This window comes from Mauremys reevesii, linkage group 6, assembly GCF_016161935.1.
Source record: "Mauremys reevesii isolate NIE-2019 linkage group 6, ASM1616193v1, whole genome shotgun sequence".
In the NCBI taxonomy this organism is placed as follows: Eukaryota; Metazoa; Chordata; order Testudines; family Geoemydidae; genus Mauremys; species Mauremys reevesii.
The window spans coordinates 74,122,520-74,143,635 of NC_052628.1; positions in this window are offsets into that span (position 1 = coordinate 74,122,520).

Below are 21,116 nucleotides of genomic sequence, written 5' to 3' on the forward strand. Positions count from 1 at the left end.
GCTAAGGTGCCATATAGCTGTAGTATACATCTCTAGTATGTCTGTATATAGTTTCGTGGCATGCAGGAGGCTCTGGGGGAGGGGAATTGGGAGGAGTGAGGGCACAGCAGGTTCAGAGGAGGCGGGAGGAAGGGGTGGAGTTCTGTGGAAGAGCCAGAGGTTGAGCACTGAGCACCCCCTGACCCATTGGAAAGTTGGTGCCTGTAGCGCCAGCCCTGGAGTTTATGCCTATACAAGGAGCCGCATATTAACTTCTGAAGAGCCGCATGTTGCTCCAGAGCTACAGGTTGGCCACCCTTGCTGTAGTTGATAGCACAGCAGATATCCCCTGCCCCCCATAGGGGGAAGTCATCCTTCCCAATGGGACTGAGTTTAGCAGGCACAGGAGAGTGTGTTTACCCTTGTTTCTGTAGTTGTGGGGCATGGGGCCACTTTCATGGGCCAGATTTTCACCTAGAGATGCAAATAGATGCCTAGTGGAGCTTTCAAAAGAGTCAAAACAGGTGAGGCACCTAGTCTCCATCAAAATCAATGGGAGTTAAGAGCCTAACTTGTTTAGGTGCTTTTGAAAATCCCACTAGGCATCTATTCACACATCTAGGTGCCTAAATAGCTTTCAAAGTCTGACCCATTGTATATACATGTGAAAATGTAGCTTGAATGAGCCACAGAAAAGCAGATTTCTACCCAGTAGAAACTTGAATATAACTGAAGTAAAGATTTCCTACTGTAACCCAAACATGGACACACTGTCCAAACTTGTGGAAAGTGCTTTTTTCACAAAATAAATCTCCTTTTCTGCTTTTCCATAGATTTCAATTTCAGTATAATTAAGTTTTAATCTGTCCCTGTATAAAACTCTAGCTTACTGTGGTTTAATAGAATGTAAAACATAGTAAATTTAACATACTCTATGTGGTTATAATTGTCTTATTATTGGAAACAAATACCTGGACAATACCCATGTCATCCAGATATGAAAATAATGTACAACTACTACATTCTAGCTCACTAAATCATCTCTCTGAAGAACTCATTTAGTAGAAGGCAGTTCACAAAAGAGAGGTACAGTAACTGTAGATGTTATAAATTCCATGGGGGTTTAAGAAGCTGAACCATCTATTTCATTCTACAAGGAGTTGTTTTCCATATATGTTGATTGCACGTTCATTCTTTAATCATTGTATGTTTAAAGCTAAAAGAAAGACAGGACTAAAATTTCTTCCATAAATTGTTGAACACTTTACAATAGATATAGAAATGCACAATGTGAACATTGCTAAAGCTGTGAGAAAGTAAATTGGTACCACCACAGGAAATAAGTCTTATACCTAAAGACTAAGAGCTCAACCCATCCTGGACAATGATCCCACACTTTCACAGGCCTTGGGTGGCAGGCCAGTCCTCGCCCACAGACAACCTGCCAACCTGAAGCATATTCTCACCAACAACTGCACACCGCACCATAGTAACTCTAGCTCAGGAACCAATCCATGCAACAAACCTCGATGCCAACTCTGCCCACATATCTACACCAGCAACACCATCACAGGACCTAACCAGATCAGCCACACCATCACCGGTTCATTCACCTGCACGTCCACCAATGTAATATATGCCATCATATGCCAGCAATGCCCCTCTGCTATGTACATCGGCCAAACTGGACAGTCTCTAAGGAAAAGGATAAATGGACACAAATCAGACATTAGGAATGGCAATATACAAAAACCTGTAGGAGAACACTTCAACCTCCCTGGCCACACAATAGCAGATTTTAAGGTGGCCATCCTACAGCAAAAAAACTTTAGGACCAGACTTCAAAGAGAAACTGCTGAGCTCCAGTTCATCTGCAAATTTAACACCATCAGTTTAGGACTAAACAAAGATTGTGACTGGCTTGCCAATTACAGAACCAGTTTCTCCTCGCTTGGTTTTCACACCTCAGCTGCTGGAACAGGGCCCCATCCTCCCTGATTGATCTAACCTCGTTATCTCTAGCTTGCTTCTTGCTTGCTTATATATACACACCTGCCCCTGGAAATTTCCACTGCTTACATCCGAAGAAGTGGGTATTCACCCACGAAAGCTCATGCTGCAAAACGTCTGTTAGTCTATAAGGTGCCACAGGATTCTTTGCTGCTTCTATAGAATATATGAGCACATTTTGTACTAAAAAGGATTATATAGCCCATAATGCCTGCTTCCTGAAATGTATGTTTTGTTGGCTAATACATTTTACAACAATTAACAATGAATTCTCCTGTTTTATGAACCAGAACTAGAAAAATTCTACTGGATATACTGGAAATGGGGGGAAATGTTCACACAATTGAATTTTTAAAGAAATTTAAATTTCTGACCTTATCTGTGACACTTTTGTATTTGATCTTCACGAATCTATGAATATTGAAGCTTTATTGCAATTGTTTCAATGCTTACAAAAAGCACATTTTTAGTTAAATTTCTAGACTATTTGCTAAGAATAACAAATGGGTATGCACCAGGAACCCAGGGGAAAAGCCACCTTCCACCAGCAGATTCTCCAAGGAGACCTGGTACTGTCCCACAGCGAGCACCTGGCCCTCGGCCTTGGGCATGCACACCACACAACAAAAACACCAACCCAGGAACCAAATCCTGCTAGAAACCCTGGTGCCAACTCTGTCCACATATCTATTCAAGGGACACCATCATAGGACCTAACCACATCAGCCACACCATCCGTGGCTCGTTCACTTGCACATCTACCAGTGTGATATTGGTGTGCCAGTAATGCCCCTCTGCCATGTACATTGGCCAAACTGGGCAGTCTCTATGCAAAAGAATAAATGGACACAAATCTGATATCAGGCATCATAACATTCAAAAACCAGTAGGAGAACACTTTAATCTCTCTGGTTGCTCAATAAGAGACCTCAAAGTGGCAGTTTTTCAACAAAAACACCCTTAAAAAACAGACTCCAATATGAAGCTGCAGAACTGGAATTAATTTGCAAACTGGATACCATCAGATTAGGCCTGAATAAAGACTGGGAGTGGTTGAGTCATTACAAAACCTAAACTTAATTTCCCCAATACTAATTTCTCCCTACTGTTACTCACACCTTCTTGCCAACTGCCTGTAATGGGCCACTCTCTCTTACCACTTCAAAAGTTATTTTTCCTCCTTTGGTATCCTGCTGTTAATTGATTTATCTCGTTAGACTGACCTAACACTTGGTAAAGCAACCCCCATCCTTTCACATATTTATACCTGCTCCTGTATTTTTCACTTCATACATCTGATGAAGTGGGTTCTAGCCCATGAAAGCTTATGCCCAAATAAATTTGTTAGTCTCGGTGCCACAAGGACTCCTCGTGGTTGTGTGTGTGTTTTTTTTTCCTGATACAGACTAACACAGCTACCACTAAAACCTTTGCTAAGAGTGAATTTCAAATGTTCATTCTTATGTAATAATACAGTGTGAATATTATAAGTCACCCAGTCAGAGAACAGAAACAATACCATATGACTTAAATGATGGTGGAACCAGAATGCATAATGGTAACAGATCTTCTACACTTTGCTACACTTTCTGCAATTTGTTTCTTCTCTTGGGTCTTTGTCTACAGAGCTGGGTGGGAAATGATTTTCCTATTGCACAAGAGTCTTTCTGATTTTTTTTTTTCATTTTGTTTTTCCCATTTCAAACTAGGATAATTTTTTAATATCAGTTTGCAAAAAAATGTTTGTGATTGGAGTAGATTAATTAAAAGGTTTCATTTGATTTCAGTCTTTTTTGTCACCTTTTTTTAGTAGAAATTAACTTTCATTTTGAAACAAGAGGTTTTGAACCAGGAAATGAAACTTCTCATTTGAGGAAAGGCAAAAAGAGGATTTTCTGACAGCTTTGAAGCTCTTAAAAAAAATTTGAATCTGAATATTTGTTGAAACCAACACTTTCTTCTGAACAGTTTTGATTTTGAGAACTCATCAAATGAAAGTAGCTTCAGTAAATAGATTTTTTTTCTATTCTGTACCTTCAAGAAAATTTGGCAGTCATGTTGTTGAAAAGTACTTTGGAGTCAGAGGTCAACATGTCTGTGGAAAGAACAGAACACATGCACAAAAAGTGCCATTTGGCTCTGGGCCTGCCTCCATAGCTCAGGGGGTTAGAGGAATAGTCTCAGCATGAAGGGGTCGCCAGTACAAATCTCACGAGTGCCTGGGTAGCAGTCTTGGAATCTCCTTACTGGATTTGCAATCACCCCAGAATTGGGGCTTATTCTAATCCTGCTTATGCTGGTGAAACTCCATTGATTTAAGTAGAATTACTTCTGATTTTCCACCAACATGTGAGATTGAAATCCACTAATTCAAGTGGAAAGTATCCAAAATTGCTGGGGCAATAAAACAGGACTCTTCCATGGCTCTGTACTATATTGTGGAATAATCAGTGTATAATTGGGGATAATGTCTAACTTTGCGTCTCCACAACTGTTTCTTGGATAAAACCAAATTAATATTATTCAGGCAAGGTTGCTCGTGTCTGCTTGCTTGCAGTCAAATAACTGATATGACCACAGTTATCTTTACTTTCTATCACAAACAGTGAAGGAAATGCTTTCTGTTTGTTTTTTTCATTTAATTTTATTTAATAGATCTATTTTTAAAACCAATCTTAATTTACTTAATTAGAGATACTTAGTGTATACACTATTATAAATTGGCCCATGTAAATCCCTAAAGCTGCACTGATAAGACCTGCTACCATTTGCTTTCTTTAACATTTTGGTATTGAAAACACATTGTGGTTGATAAAGTTTATTTTATGTATTTCTTTATTTTGTCTTCATCTTCTGCCTTGTCAGTTGGTAGTGTCAGTTAAAATCTTTCATTATCTCATGTTTACGTCCAAACTTCTGTTTTTCTTACCTTTTTAAATGCATAACCTATTTATTATCCTATCAAAACTATGCTGTATTAAGCTATTTTCCTTAGTTCTTAATTTTGAGTTCAATTTTAGCTCTTGTTGAATGGGGTTTCTCCCTTCCTTAATATTAAAAAAAAAAAAAAAGTTCTCAAATTATCAGGCTTGGTGGTCGGTGATTAACCTCTTCCAGCAAATCCCCAAAAGTTCCACCGGATCTCTAAGTAGCTATCTATTTTTCCTTCATGTCTGTAGAATTCTGATTTGATGCTTTTTCTACTACCAGAACTTTCCACACCTTTTGATACCAGTCAATAATTTTAAGGGAATCACTTCTCTTCCACCACCTTGCTATGGTAACTCTAGCAGCAAGTAGGAAAGAAATGATCAGTTCTTTATGGCTTTTATAAGACAGAGTTTTCATGATAACCCCTTAGCATTTTTATTAAATTATCTGACAGCTGACACCCAGTTATTTCCCTTGTAGAATGTCCAACAGCTGTTCAAAATGTCTTTGCTTTTGAGCATATCCACCATATATGGATAAATCCTCCCATTTCATTACATTCTCTTCTAAATTTGCTCAATTCATTTAATTTTAGATGAGTTAGCTACCATTCATAAAGAATTTCAGTAATTTTCTTTCGTTAAGGTGTGGGGGACCATTGCTCCATATGTCCTCCCATTCCTCAATTTTTGGTGTCTATGCCTACATCAACTTTTCATGAACTTAGTTATTTCCTGTAGGTAACAGCTAGATCTTTCTGAACAGAGTGGAAAGAAAGCCTTCATGTTTCATGAATGTTGGGATGTTGTGGGGTTTTTTTGTTTGTTTGTTGTTTTTGTTTCTCCAAATTCCATGAATTTTCTGCTTAGGTTTGCCTTTTTGTTGGGGTGGGTTTAAAAAGTCTTAGTTGTAAGTATTAATATTCTGCAATTTTGGTGTCTTTTCATCAAGTTAGATAACTTTGTCTCTGAACAACTGGCCAAATTTTGATGTACCTCTAAGTTTCCCAAATATCAAAACTTCCCAGGCTTTTAGTAGGGTAAAATTCTACATTATCTATTATGAGCATTAGAAGTGATGTGTACAGGCTTAGTTTTCCAAATAAATTATCCCAAATTTCTATTGTTGCTTTCGTAAAAGGGTGGTTATATATTGATTTGTGGCTTATGTTTTCTTTATCCAAGGGGTTATGTGGAGTTTGATTGCACAACAATAAACTTGTTCTACCCCTACAGAGTCCTTTGTGTTATTCTGTACACCAAGTTTCAGAGCTGACTAGCTTGGTATTAGCGCTTAATGTTTGGTAAACCCATGCCTTCCTTTCAGGACAGTTCTAAGGTTTCATTACTGGGGTGCAAGTGGGTATATCTGGCTGTTGCTACTTATTAAACAACTTTCCAAGAATCCAAAGGCTAGTTAGACCCCTTGAAAATCTTGGCTTTTTAAGAGTTTTTAAAAGTAAAATTTGGCTATTCTGTCAGTATTTTGTTTATGATTTATAATTTATATAAAGAGTAAAGACTCTCCCATCTACTGATGTTTTAAGTATAATTTTACCTGTAAGACTTTCAAAAAAAATAAAATCCAAAATGAAAATAGAATTAAATGCAATACTGACAGTTTTGCAATACTTCTTTCTATGATATCTATCACACTAAAAGGCAAGGGAGATAGATTAGGTGCAATGTATAAACTATCACTACTTTCTGCTAATAACACCGAATGCCAAAGCAAGGTTTAAAGCATGATAACAAGATATGTAAAATTATATTATGCTTACTCTGAAGACCTCCAAGTGGAATCTTCTACATAGCAATCAAAACAATAGTATTTTAATTTTCAGCCAATGCTGTGGAAAAACTTGAAACAGAAAAAACCTCTCCTAAGAACTACTCAGCAATTAGGAAGACACACATTCACAAAGTAAGTCAATCAGTAAAACAACATACATCAGAAACAACTCTGGATTGACAAAACAAAAAGTTCCATACGGTCTTCATTTTTCAACTGGCATCACCACAGCTAGACGTAACGGTTCTAATAACTATAAGGAAGCAATATTTAAAGCTAAGGCTCCTTCCAATACAATATGATAAAAAGAAGTGAATTGACTGGTTGGCTTCTCACTTACCCTATGCTTTTAAAATATTCTTGAAATCCTGACCGTTTAAGAAAGTCACCTCTTCCAGCTTTATATGTTGCAGACATGTTCCTTTCATGTTCAGTAAGGTTCTCATCTGAAATTTTAGTGCAAACAGACATTGTGGACATAGGCCCCAAATGATATTTTTTCCTTCCTGTCCCCAGGACCAAAATGCCACTCAGCTAGACTGGCCTGCTAATGTTACATAGTATCAATTCTAGTAAGCTGGTATTTATGCTTTAAAGCCTCTGACAGATATTTTTCACTTTTTTTGATGGTAGCATGGTTGAACTTAACCATATTAACAGTGAAAGAATGCTACCCAACCCTTACTAATATAATGCTTGCCTGCATTTTAGCATCACCAAGATGACGCTGGCAGGATACTACCCAGCAACACTGGGGGACGGTCTACCAAAACACAACAGATGGCTGTCTTTTAATACTTTGAATAGTTATTATAAAACGGCTTAAGAAATCATAGCAAGGTGATTGGTGAAGAGAGATTACATGACAGTGCCTTTATTTTCAAAGTGAAACAAATACATACTTTTAAATTATAAATGCAGAACCAACCGCAAGTAGATGGTCCTGCAGATCTTCTCTGTCTGATTGCGACAATTGAATTTGAGTAGTTTAGCAAGATACTTCATGCTGGACCACCAAATGCACATGACAGTTCTGATGCAACATCCATGGTAACGCTGACCTCTTGGATTCTAATCTAGACACATTTGGTTTTCCTGTTTGAGGTGATTAGACAATCATTTCTGGGCCCCTTGAAGATTTTTTGGGAGAAGGGGACAAATGTCCCCAGTGCCCCAACTCTAGCATCTGGCCTGCTCCCTTTTGCCATGGCCTTTGTAAAATGGATTGCTTAACCCTTGGCTTCTTATTTTCCCCAAATGAAATTGATTGTCATTGATCTATGAGACATCCTAAAACCAGGATTGTTAGGAAAGTGAAATTAATTGCCACAATTCTGCCTAACTATGACATTTAATATTTTGAACAAATTTTCAGATCTGTTTTGATTTTATTAATCAAAGGTGTATAATATTACTCTTGCCATCTTTTTGAAATGTGTATTTTCAGATGTCTTATTGAAGTAATTGCCCATTTTTATTTGTATTTATCTTTCATTAGATCAAAGCCCACACCTATGTCCAGGAACTCTGACTTGTAGTAATTTATTTTAAATCCTGACACTATGATACATTTTAAGATTTCCTCTTGCAAGTCTAGCAATGCATGAGTTGGAATTGTAACAAATGCCATGACATTGTCTGCCTATAAAGCTAATTTGTGGTCCCTGTTTCCTACAGTAAATCTATTTATATGAGGATTATTTCTGCTCAAATGGGTGAGTGTCTCCATAACAATGTCGAAAAGAAGTGATAATAGATATACTTAGTATATGCCTCTAAAATGGGGAAAAAATTCTGATAGATATCCAATTTACTCTTAAAGTGATGGAAATTGTAATTTCCATCTGACAGGCAGCAGAACCTATGGCCAGCGCTTCTTGCTACAGTGTAACTGTCAGTCAAATGACTGGCAAAAAAACATTTATCACCAACCTTGTAGCTATGTTTGGGGTGGGAGGGTTGTTTATCTGCTTCCCCCTGTTTTTAAAGCATTTATTTTAGTCAAGTTAAAAAAAAAAGAGGAGTGATGGAAGGGAGGTTATAAGAACATAAGAATGGCCGTACCAGGTCAGACCAAAGGTCCATCTAGCCCAATATCTGTCTACCGACAGTGACCAATGCCAGGTGCCCCAGAGGGAGTGAATCTAACAGGCAATGATCAAGTGATCTCTCTCCTGCCATCCATCTCCATCCTCTGACGAACAGAGGCTAGGGACACCATTCTTACCCATCCTGGCTAATAGCCATTTATGGACATAGCCACCATGAATTCATCCAGTCCCCTTTTAAACATTGTTATAGTCCTAGCCTTCACAACCTCCTCAGGTAAGGAGTTCCACAAGTTGACTGTGCGCTGCGTGAAGAAGAACTTCCTTTTATTTGTTTTAAACCTGCTGCCTATTAATTTCATTTGGTGACCCCTAGTTCTTGTATTATGGGAATAAGTAAATAACTTTTCCTTACCCACTTTCTCAACATCACTCATGATTTTATATACCTCTATCATATTCAACAAATATAACTTTATCCATGGTAATTTAATCAAATACAATTCCAACCACTACAGTATAGCAAATAAATCACTATGATAAACCCATAATGTAACTACTTGCTGCCCATGGAAAAGTACTGTGAAGCTGTCATTGTTGGTCAGCTGTTGCGATGAGCAAACTGATGAGGATTAGATAAGCAATGTAGTGTCATAAGCAAAGAAGTTCAGACAGTCCAGTCTCCTCCTAATGGACATATTATGAGTACCTTAGTGAAGGAAGAATTGACCTTGTAATTGCCTCTTTCTGGGATTGGTGAAATTGCTATAGCCCCTAGACATTTCTATAAGCAAATCCTTCAAGAGACAACTGGCACAGCAGTGTGTCCAAAGAAATCTTAAGCTTTTGTTGACAGGGCAATTGAAGTCAGTTTCTGGGACTGATTTGAGAAGCATTATGTCAAATGCTTGTGATCATATTTTCAAATACTTTATCCTTCACAATACATTTATAGAATTAAAATCCTTCCCAATTTGGCATCAGCTGTGGGATTGGACCCAAGATGTCTGGATCTAAAAGTAATGCAACTATTGCTGTAGCTAAAGAATCCAGCCGTACTATTATATCAAGGGCTGTAACAGAGTCCATCACAAAACTCTGTGCTCCTGCTACTAGAGTGGGACAGACCAGAAACTACTGATTTTAAACAGGAATATCATACATACTGTATTGAAACAGCCTTGAAATACTTGAGAATCTGGCACAACATTAAGGCATGCAATTAGGACTATTATAGTTTATTTTAAGTAGGATTACAGAGTAACTTACAAACAGTAATATAACCCTCACTCTACCTTTTTTAGGTAGGGAAGTATTACCCTCATTTTAAAGAAGGGTGAAGTGAAACAGAAAATGAAGTGATTTTTCCCAAGGTTATACAGCCAGGAAGAGACCACAGAAACAAGAAAAGAATGGCCATACTGGGTCAGATCAATGGTCCATCTAGCCCAATGTCCTGTCTTCTGATTGTGGCCAATGCCATGTGCTTCAGAGGGAATGAACAAAACAGGCAATCAGAGTGATCCATCCCGTCTTCCACTCTCACTTTCTGGTAGTCAGAGGCTAGGGACACCCAGATCATGGGGTTGCATCGCTGATCATCTTGGCTAATTGCTATTGATGGACCAATCCTCCATGAACTTACCTATTTTTTATATGAATCCCATTACAGTTCTAGCCTTCACAATATCCCCTGGAAAAGAGTTCCACAACTTGACTGTATGTTGTGTAAAGAAGTCTATCCTTTGGTTTATTTTAAACCTGCCGCCTATTAATTTCATTGGGTAACTCTTGGTTCTTGTGTTATGTGAAGGAGTAAATAACACTTCCTTATTCACTTTTTCCACACCATTCATGATTTTATAAACCTCTATCATATCTACCCTTAGTCATTTATTTCCCAATCTTTTTAATCTCTCTTCATATGGAAGCTGTTCCATATCCTGAATTATTTTTGTTGCCCTTCTCTGTATCTTTTCCAGTTCAGTTCCAGTATATCTTTTTTGAACGCACACAGTATTCAAGGTGTGTGTATACCATGGATTTATATTGTGCCATTATGATATTTACTGTTTTATTACCTCTACCTTTCCTAATGCCTACTAACTTTGTTAGCTTTTTTGACTGCCACTGTATATTGAGTGGATGTTTCCAGAGCACTATCCACAACGACTCCAAGATATTTCTTGGTTGGTAACAGCTCATTTAGACCTATCATTTTATATGTACAGTTGGGATGATGTTTTCCAATGTGCATTAGTTTGCATTTGTCAACACTGAATTTCATCTGCCATCTTGTTGCCCATGCGCCCAAGTTTTGTGAGATCTCTTTGTAACTCTTTGCAGACTACTTTGGATTTACAAAATTACTCAAGATAGTTATCATCTGCAAATTTTGCCACTTAACTGTTTACCCCTTTTTCCAGATTATTTGTGAATATGTTGAACAGAGCTGGTCCCCAGTACAGATCCCTGGAGGATCTGAAAAGTATAATTTATTCCTACCCTGTCTTTTAATCAGGTACTGATCCATGAGAGCATCTTCCCTACAATCCCATGACTTCTTGCTTTGCTTTGGCAAAGGACCTTGTCAAATGCTTTGTGAAAGTCCAAGTACACTGTATCAGCTACATCAGCCTTGTCCACGTTTGTTGACACTCCCACCCCTTAAAGTAGTCTAATAGATTGGTGAGGCATGATTTACCTTACAACTGCAGTGTTGACTTTTTCCCCAACAAATAATTTTCATCTGTGTGTCTGATAATTCTATTCTTTACTATAGTTTCAACCAGTTTTCCCAGTACTGAAATTAGGCTTACTGGCCTGTAATTGCCAGGATCATCTTTGGAGCCTTTTTAAAAAATTAACATCATGTTAGCTATCCTCCAGTCATCTGGTACAGAAGCTGATTTAAATGATTGTTCACATACCACAGTTAGTAGTTCTGCAATTTCATATTTGACTTCCTTCAAAACTCTTGGATGAATATCATCTGGCCTTGGTGACTTATTACAGCTTAATTATTCAATTTGTGCCAAAGCCGTCTTTAATGAAACCTCAACCTGGGACAGTTCCTCAGATTTGTCACTTAAAAAGAATGGCTCAGGTTTGGGAATCTCCCTCACATCCTCTGCAGTGAAGACTGATGCAAAGAATTAATTTAGCTTCTCTGCAATGGCCTTATTGTCCTTGAGTGCTCCTTTAGCACCCGGATTATCCAATGGCCACACTGGTAGGCTTCCTGCTTCTGAAGTACTTAAAATTTTTTTTGTGAGTTTGAGTCTTTGGCTAGTTGCTCTTCAAATTCTTGTTTGACCTGCCTAATTATACTTTTACATGTGACTTGTCAGAATTTATGCTCCTTTCTACTGAGAAAAATAGGATTTAACTTCCAACTTTCAAATGGATGTCTTTTTGCCTCTAACCACTTCTTTTACTTTGTTTAGCCATGGTGGCACTTTTTTGCTCCTCTTACTATGTTTTTTAATTTGGGGCATACATTTAATTTGAGCTTCTGTTATTGTGTTTTTAAACACCATAATTCCTTGTCTTAACAGTAGGCTCTGGAGATGTTTGCATCACAAAATAGTGACACAAAATGTTATAGTGCCCTGAAAGACAAATTCATAACATCACAACTCTGCACATGACACTGTAACTAGTGGTTTTCATCATATGAACTTTCATATTAGTTCCATTTTGAGAAAATAAAAAATCAGAGACCTTTTTAAAGTTGGAAAAAAACAAATAGTTATTCAAAGAGATGAATAATAAATATAAACAAGTGTAGTAGCTGTAACACTTTTTTTTTTATAAGATGACTGAAATGGAAATAACCTGAAGGAGGGAAAAATCTTAGATGGGAGCAATAAAATGTTGATGTATATTCCACAGATCATTGTTTTCCAGGCTTTAAAAGGAAAACTTCTTTCATAGGTAGTCTGTCCTTCTGACTAATAAAACCTGAAAATACAATGGAAGATTAAAAGAAATTATTTTTGTATTGCTTAGTGAAAATTACACCTTTTGTGTAATTGTGAAATTCCTTATTTATTTACCACCTTAGTGTACCCAAATATTTAAAATTGGAAGCCAGCGGTACATATCTGATGGTTATCTGTGTTCTAATAAAATGTCAGATGTTCAAAAATCTACCAATAGAGACCTTTATAATATAGGACATGGGTTAAATATATTTGCATGTCATCTCTCAGCCTTTTATGAAGCTGTTGTAAATAATTTATCTTAGCTTTTAGATTTCAGAGTCATTTCATTTCAATTTGGACTCTCTCTCATATAATTCGTAAGCTTTGTTCAACCAAATGAAGACTACTGACATTTAGCGTGTGGAATAACATGTCAAAAATAAGGGATGCTGAAAATCACGGTTTGTGGATTTAGTAAAGATGTGAAATAAAGTCTTTGATGCATGTTACAGTAAATGTAAGTGAAATCTAATTGTAAAATGTAAATGAAGCTTAATTGTTTACCATGCACTTGCAGTTGAAATCCTGCTGTGTAATGCATGGCAGCATCCATTCCCAATACATTGGGGCTGCAAGGCAAAGTCCAAGATAGTTTGGTTGTGACAAATACCCTCCTTGTTCATGAGCCAGAAAGTGCAGAGCTTTTCAAGTGGGGGGGAAATACAGCTTTCCGCACTAGTTAACACTTAAATGCATAGTTCCACAGGAGAAAAAAATATTAATTATGGAGAAAGCACCACTACCTTGCAATATATATTTTGATTTACTAAACAGAAAAGATTTCATAAGAAAGTTTTTTACTAAAGTTTAATAGGTAATCAGATAAATGTAGCATCATGGTTTTTCGATATGGTTTTGTTTTCAGTGTGGTAAAAAACAACTTCTTATCAAGTTCATTAATGAATACATTCCACTGCAATGAGATACTATATTCAAAATTCTTGAAATTTGAGTCTTTTGGAAACTAAAATGTCAGAACAATAAAACTAATTAACGCACAAACAGCCAAAAAAGCATTCTCCAGAATGATGACAAGTTGGCCCCAAAATAACATCCATGCATCTTTAAATTGAAACTGTTTTAATCCAACTGTTGGAGTAGAGAAGAATCAACATTTTCTTCATTCATTCCCATTCAATGTCAATTTTCTTTTGAAACATGTTTTAATTAAATGTTTAAAGTAATTGTAAATGTATAACACATGTGTTTTTAATCTTTAGTATTTGATTCCAGATGTCTTAGTATCTCTTGCAGTGAAAATACCCCTCCCCCAGAGGGAGCCCCATTTATTAGAAAGAGACTATTATTAGTAAGTAAGGTACTAAGTATTAGTAAGTACCATTTATTAGTAAGTAAGGTGATTCAATTAGACATATAGATAGTTGGGCTTGAGAGGACTGGAAGAACTACATGGTGAATTGCCTGATGAGTTGTGGACCTCTTGAGACACCTAGATAGTGCTGGGGAGGAGCCAGTGGTTGTGGTACATGTAGCTGCCAATGCAATAGGGAAAGGTAAGAGAGAGGTCCTGCAGGCCAAATTTAGGCTGTTAGGGAAGAGACTAAAGCCCAGGACCTCCAGGGTAGCATTGTCTGAAATGCTTCCCGTTTCACATGAAAGGCCAGTTAGGCAGAACAGGATCTCAATATGTGGATGAGTTGATGGTATTGGGAGGAGAGATTTAGATTTGTTAGGAACTGGAGAACCTCTTGGGAAAAGAGTCTACACAGGAAAGATGGGCTCCTCCTGAACCACAATGGAACCAGACTGCTGACATGTAAAATAAAAAGGTTTGTAAAGGAGTTTTTTAAACTATGGGAATGCCCACAGGTGCAGAAGAGTACATGGTTTGGACAGGCATCCCTTTTGAAAGATTTTTTTAAAAAGGGAGTACTCAATATCCTAGTGAAGAGGAAAGGATAAAAGATGATAAAGTACAGGTAGGAACTGAAGACACTCCATGAAATGACGTCACAGGCAAACAATTAAATACTGACAAATTTTATAAGTGCTTGTCTACAAATGCTAGAAGTTTAAATACTAAGATGAATGAACTGGTATTAAATGAGGATATTGATATAATGGGCATCACAAACTTGGTAGAACAGTGATAATCAGTGGAGCACATTAATATCCAGGTACAAAATATATATGAATGACTGAGTAGGACATGCTGGTGGGAAAAGTGGCACTATATGTGAAAGAAAGCATAGAGTCAAATATAGTAAAAAATCTTAAATGTATCGAACTATCCCTTAGAATCTCTAGGTATTTGTATGGATATCTGAACCTTCAAAAGAGTCATATACCATTTGCCTGTTACAGCCTGGTACTTCCAATAGCAGACACAAAGCAACTATTTGATTTAGGCTGTGCGTACATTAAAAAAAACCACCTCATCTGGCATTAGCAACACAGCAAGATGCATGCCGGTGCCAATTTCTTTACTCTGAATTGTATATAACTGCTGCCTTATAACCTGTCTGACTACAATAGATGACTGCCAGGCAAAACAACCCAAACACCTGCCTTCTGGGGTATAAAATTTTAAAACACAGCTATAATCATAGACATGTGGCTGGTTCTTCTATTAGAAACAAAAGACCTCCAAGTTCCTGGCTCACACCAACACACAATTGTAGTTAGTATGAATCTGACTCTAGGATGGATTTTGATCTGTGTGTTTTATTACTCTACTGACTGTATACATGGATTTGGGGAAACATCTGTTTTTTACTTCATGGATTGATCCCACTGCATTTTTGTGTAACTGCATAAGGTTTCCTTGTATCCTGGCATTGTGATGGAGGAAGAAAGGTCAGGAGTTGCCCTACATGTTTTGCATCATTTATATTTTTGTGCTTTCAGATGTCTCTGCCTAATCAATGGTTCTACTTCTCCATTCTCTGAACCTGAAAAGCATAAATAGACCCATTGATCTGATTAACCACATAAAGGTTAGAATAAGGAACACGTTTCTCTGAGAATATTTTTACCCAGGGGATGAGTTATTTAATTGTTTAAATGCAGCTTCAGACCCCCTCACCACCACCACCATCCCTTGGAAAACTTTTCAAATCTCCTGTCTGTCATGGGGATTAATATTGAGTCCTATCAGCTCAACCAGTAACTGCTTTGTTATGATACATGACATAATGGTATTCATCCCAGGCTGTCTTAAGTGACTCATCATTATAGTGCAAGAAGGATATTGGAACAAGCAAATATTTGCTGAAATGGTACTTACAGTATAAAAAACATGCCACATTCTGTTACCAGATTCACTGATAAGTGGCTGTGCTGTACATTTAAAACCCCCAGCTGGAAAGCTTGATTATATTGTTACTTAAAAAATATTTTTTTTAATTTTTGAGATGAGGCTATTACAGTACATTTATTTTAGTTGAATGGAACCCTCATTTAAAACAGAAAGGAAAATAGCCTCTGAATCTCTTAGGGTCAAATATTAAGAGATGGCAGATACGAAGTTGTGGGTGCTCAGCATGATCTCCGGACCTCAACATTTTGACTTTTTTTTTCTTTCCCAGTCTCTTCCTTATCACTGTTGACTGTGTAATTTAATTCTGGAACTGAGGATTTGGGATGATGAGAGGGAGTGGAATATGTTTGACCTTGAAGGTTAAAGCAGTGGTAAGACTTGACATTAAAGCTTTTCCTTTTCATCCCCAGGGCAAATATGAGGCAAGCTGATGCAGTGTTAAGCCTTTTCACAATGACATCCCATTGACCTAACCCATGACCTAGAAAGACCACTCTTTGTAGGGTGAGAGCTAATTTGGTCTCCAAACCTACAAAGTCATGTCGATTTATTTTCCCTAGGAACTGATTTGATGCCATCAAACTGTTTCACACCATGCTTTAGCATGGACTTCCAGATAATACTGAGGCTAAGCTTTGTCCACTAAGTCACCAGGTCACCACTCTTTAGTCTGTGGGCCTTTGTTCCTGTGCCATTCATTTCCAGTTTAAGGGGTTTTTTTCCCACCCTTTCCTGTCCCATGATTATCTTCAGGTCCTATATAAAGAACACAAAACTGTAGCCAGTCACATGGGTTTATGTAATTTAGTCGTCATGCTCAGCCCAGTTCCTTTTATCATTTATTTCACAGGACAACTACTTCCTTCTCGTGATTGTAATAGGTTTTTGTTTTTCTGTTTGTAGTTTTAGGGTCACTTTTGTTATATTATTAATATGATTTATCATTTTTTCTATTTATCATGACTTATAATGCCAGAACCAAGCACTTAGGCATGGGTGAAATGGGGGACTGAATTTCACTCAAAGATATTCTCATAATAATTTTTATTTATTTGTAATTGTCTTCTGTGTTCTAAAATTTTAAAGCTCTATCTTGTATCAGTTTTGTGCCTTTTAATCAAGTGTTTTTCTTTCTTTTTACAATTGAACATTTCTTCCGATTAAACATTGTTTGATACAAAGTACACAAGTTGCATAAAAAATCCTTTAAGACAGCCTGAATTTTGATTGTTTTTAAAAACAGGTACTTCTGTGGAATGATGCATACAAATGAGATTTGCATTTTAATATTCCAAACCTCCTCAAAGCTTCTGGAACCACCAGCAAAACAAGATAAGAGAGACAAAGGAAAAGTTGGATGGAATTTTCATGTTTAAATTTTTTATTTTAAAACTGATTTTTAAAAAAAAATCATTAGGTCAATTGGCCTTACAGTGCAATTTTGAGTATCTTACTTTTAAGACTAGTGAAACCTGGGCAGTAAAATAGAGTACAAAGTCATGGCAGAGCTGAGAGAAATGACATAGCAGAAAAGTGCCACAGAACAAGTACAGAACAAATAGAGGTTTTGTAACCTCTGAAACATAACTAAATAGTGACCTTTGTTCTGTGTTTACCAACTGGTAGCATCAATTGCTATCTACCACCTGTGGTTGGTAACTCTGTTTACAACAATGCTAACTATTGCTTAAATCACTGTGTTATTGCTTCCATGAAAAAGAGAATCTGTAAATAGCTGCAGGGTAACAACAGAACACTGATCACCAAATAGCATGGACTTAAAAAGAACAGATCAAGCCGAGAAAACAGCTTGCTTTCCACAATCTAATTATAAAATGGTGGATGAACGGAATGTGGTACAGTGATGCAAGGGCTCTGGATTTCAGTAGTGTATTCTGTGTTATCTCATGTGATTATATTAAATCTCAGAAAAACTTCCTAACTGTAAGAACAGTAGGACAATGGAACGGACTGCCTGGGGTGGTTGTGGAAGCTCTGTCTTTGAGGTATATACACAACAAATCCTGCATCTTGGCCAGGGGTTAGACTAGATGACTCTCAAGGTTCCTTCTAACCCTATGTTTCTAAGATTCTGCTTATTAAAGTCAATGACTTTTGTGATTAGTGAGATTAAACATTTGTGATGGCATTAACGTGACTTACTTATTGCCACACTGTTGCAGAACAAGAATCTATAATAGCTGACTAAATACTGCAAAAAACAAAGTGTTCTCAAAATTTCACACTACTAGGTTTTTGATAGCGTGAATGAGTGGGGAATTGCTTTTCTTCATTAACACCTGTATTCACATTTATAGAAGGGTATTCATGTGTGAACAAGGATATTTACTATTCACTGTGTGCTATTTGCGCTGTTGTTCATTATTCTCCCGTTTTTGAAAAATTTCAGGAAGCCAATCAGTGATCAGAAAAAATATCTCATTTAGGTGGCTCATCACAGACCAGCAATGAACAGCAAATAGTCAAAGTTAACAGTGTTTGAATAATCCATCAGAGGAACAATTTTCAGCCAAACTATTCAGGTAATACTTATATATATAATGCAAATCTATAGAAATCAGGCAGATTCACAAACAATTTGAGACCAGAAAAGGCCAAATTCATCTACTAATTTATTTGCAATGAATAATTCAATCAGTTCTCAGGTTAATCTTTCCAGCAGGGACTAGTCTAGCTCCAATTTCTGACTTTTGAAATATATATATAAAACAAAGCACTATTGTGATCATTAAAGGCCAAATTTACATGCCACTATTACCAACTAGAGTTACCTCATTTGTGCAAAGTCAGGTAGTTGGATACCTAACTAATCAATATGCACTTGCAAATCCTCATTTATATTCCCAAAGGCAATAGTTGTGTGTGTGGTACATTCAACAGTAGTGTGCCCAAGTTTGTGGGAAATAAATTAAAGACCACAGTGTCCAGGCTCAATTTCAATTTGACTAATTGCATTTTTTTTTACCCCACATTCTACTTCTAATTTCAGTTGGGTGCAGTATTCTGTTATGAGTTGTTGTTAAAGTGTTGCTGTGTTACCCCAGAGGTGGCTGAATTTTAAGTGACAGCCACTTGAGTGAAGTTATTTGTGTGTGAGAGAATGTGAAACCTGATTTTTCAGAGTTGTTGAGCAGCCACAGTTCTCAACTTCCATTGATTTTTAACAGGAGTTGTGAGTGCTCAACCTGAAAATCAGGTCATCTATAGTTGGAATACTTCTTTTTTAAATAAAAGACCTTATATGTGTAATATTCATGTAAAAAAAATCTCACTTAGCTTCACCTCAGACCCTTAACTCTTCTGTTCATTAATGCTAGACTATTTAGAAGTGGTTATTACTTTCTGTTTTCACTCTTGGGGCTTGGCTACACTTGCAAGTTGCAGCGCTGGTAGAGGCTTTCCAGCGCTGCAATTAGTAACCGTCCACACCTGCAAGGCACATCCAGCGCTGCAACTCCCTGGCTGCAGCGCTGGCTGTACACCTGGTCAGGTTGGGGTGTAGCGATTGCAGCGCTGGTGATCCAGCGCTGCTCATCAAGTGTGGACACACACCAGTGCTTTTATTGGCCTCCAGGGAATAAGGAGATATCCCAGAATGCTTTTAACTAAATTACTCTCTTTGTTTTGTTATGCAGCCTCTCTTTGTTTTGTTGTGAACTCCGATGGATCAGAGCTCCGTTGAACTGCTTATCTAAAAAAACAAACACTGATCACAGCAAACAGGAGCTATCTGTACCTGGCTGTGAACGATCAAATGAGAGGCAGGGAGTGAATGTTTGCTTGACAGAGAAACAGCATTGGATGCAGGCTGTTTGCAATTAAGACTAAGGGTTTGCGAACATTTTGTGATTTTTCAATCCAGGAAGCTAACACACAGTGTTGGCTCCAAAAATCCACTCTCTCTATCTTCCCCGCTCCCTGTCACAATACACCACCCTCCACCCCCCTCTTTTGAAAAGCACATTGTTGCCACTTGAATGCTGGGATAGCTGCCCATAATGCAGCACTCCCAACAGCGCTGCAAATGCTGCAAATGTGGCCACACACCAGCGCTGGTAGCTGTGAGTGTGGCCACACACCAGCGCTGCTCCTACACAGCTGGATGACCAGCGCTGCAAACTACCAGCGCTGCAAACTGTAAGTGTAGCCATACCCTGTGTCGCCAGAGTGTTCTTATTCTAGCACTAACACTTCACACTCAAAGCTTGCTGTGCAAACTTCTGACTCATGTCTCATCACAGGTAATATGTACAGCATATTAAATTAAACTGAACAGAAATGTACATTCTATAACACACTACTAACACTTTTTTTAAAAAAAATAGATATCAAGCACCTTGTACATTCATAAACTACATAACTCCCATGTTTTCTTAATTGGACTTCTGTGTTTTAAAGTCCCAGTACAACAATAACTTAAGCATGTGCTTGACTTTAAACATATGAATAGTGCCATTAACTTTAATGGGACTATTCATATACTTAAAGTTTTGTGCATCTGGTTCAGTGCTGTGCTTAGGACTGGGCCCACAGAGAGGAGAGTAAAGCCCCAAAAGTTTCATCCAGTTCCCCCTTAAGTTGCTGGGAGATGGAGCCGGGCCAAAGTATTTACATGAAATTCTCAGGTTCAGCATGATAACTGTTGACATGCACAGGCACTTCCCCATTACACAAGAGATCTGGGTTCAGAAGTGATTTGTGAGGGGAGGGGGCATCTATCTACACAGTATGAGGTAATGCTGCTGGTGCTGACAAGGAAGAGAGACAATTTCATATGTTAACAGGGTATTGATACTGCAGTGAGGCTGGCTTGAGAGGTCATGTGGAGGAGAAAGACATTCTTAACTGAAGCTGTGAGTTTAGAAAACAAAATAAAGGCACTTCTCCTAAAAATTTCAGTACACCGGGAGGTGGGGGGTGGGAGGGAATAGTTTTATTTCTCTGCCAGATGAGCAATTTAAGAGCTTCCACTGAGTACTGAACAATAAGACATTCAAGTACCAAAAGTGAAATCATTTTTCCCCCCCTTCTTCTTCATCTTCTTTTCAACCACAACACCCTCAGGTAGCT